Below are 553 nucleotides of genomic sequence, written 5' to 3' on the forward strand. Positions count from 1 at the left end.
CTCAGCCTCCCAGTAGCCTGGGATTACAGGAGCATGCCACCATGCCTGGCTAATTTTTGTATTTTTAGTAGAGATGAGGTTTCACCATGTTGGCCAGGTCGATCTTGAATTCCTGACCTCAAGTGATCTGCCCACCTCGGCCTCCTGAAGTTTTGGGATTACAGGCATGAGCCACCAGACCCGGCCCGTGACTAAATTTCATTAAAATCATTCCTATAATCACAGAACAGCTCACATAATAATACCTCATGAACTATAAAACAAATATATATAAGAAAAGGAAGTTATGGGTCTAGCATGAGTACCAGGCAAGCAAAAACAGAATTTGCATTTCGAGATTCTGAACCATAAGTCTCAAGATTGTACAGTAAAGTTCACTACAAAGCAGAGTATAGATCTGCATTCATTTTTAAGGGTTTTTGTTTTCTAGAAAACTAGACACCACACCTGACCAGGCGTGGTGGCTCACGCCTATAATCCTAGTACTTTGGAAGATTGAGGCAGGTGGATCACCTGAGGCCAGGAGTTCAAGACTACCTGACCAAAATGATGA

At 42.7% G+C, this 553-nt stretch overlaps 1 protein-coding gene across 1 annotated transcript in view; it reads right to left on the bottom strand.

Moving 5' to 3' along the window:
* LOC105503109 (zinc finger protein 492-like) overlaps positions 1 to 553 on the bottom strand; it is a 2,808-nt gene that overhangs the window by 1,799 nt on the left and 456 nt on the right. The window lies entirely within an intron of this gene.

The sequence above is a fragment of the Colobus angolensis genome, unplaced genomic scaffold (genome assembly GCF_000951035.1).
Source record: "Colobus angolensis palliatus isolate OR3802 unplaced genomic scaffold, Cang.pa_1.0 Scaffold12, whole genome shotgun sequence".
NCBI classification, from domain to species: Eukaryota; Metazoa; Chordata; class Mammalia; order Primates; family Cercopithecidae; genus Colobus; species Colobus angolensis.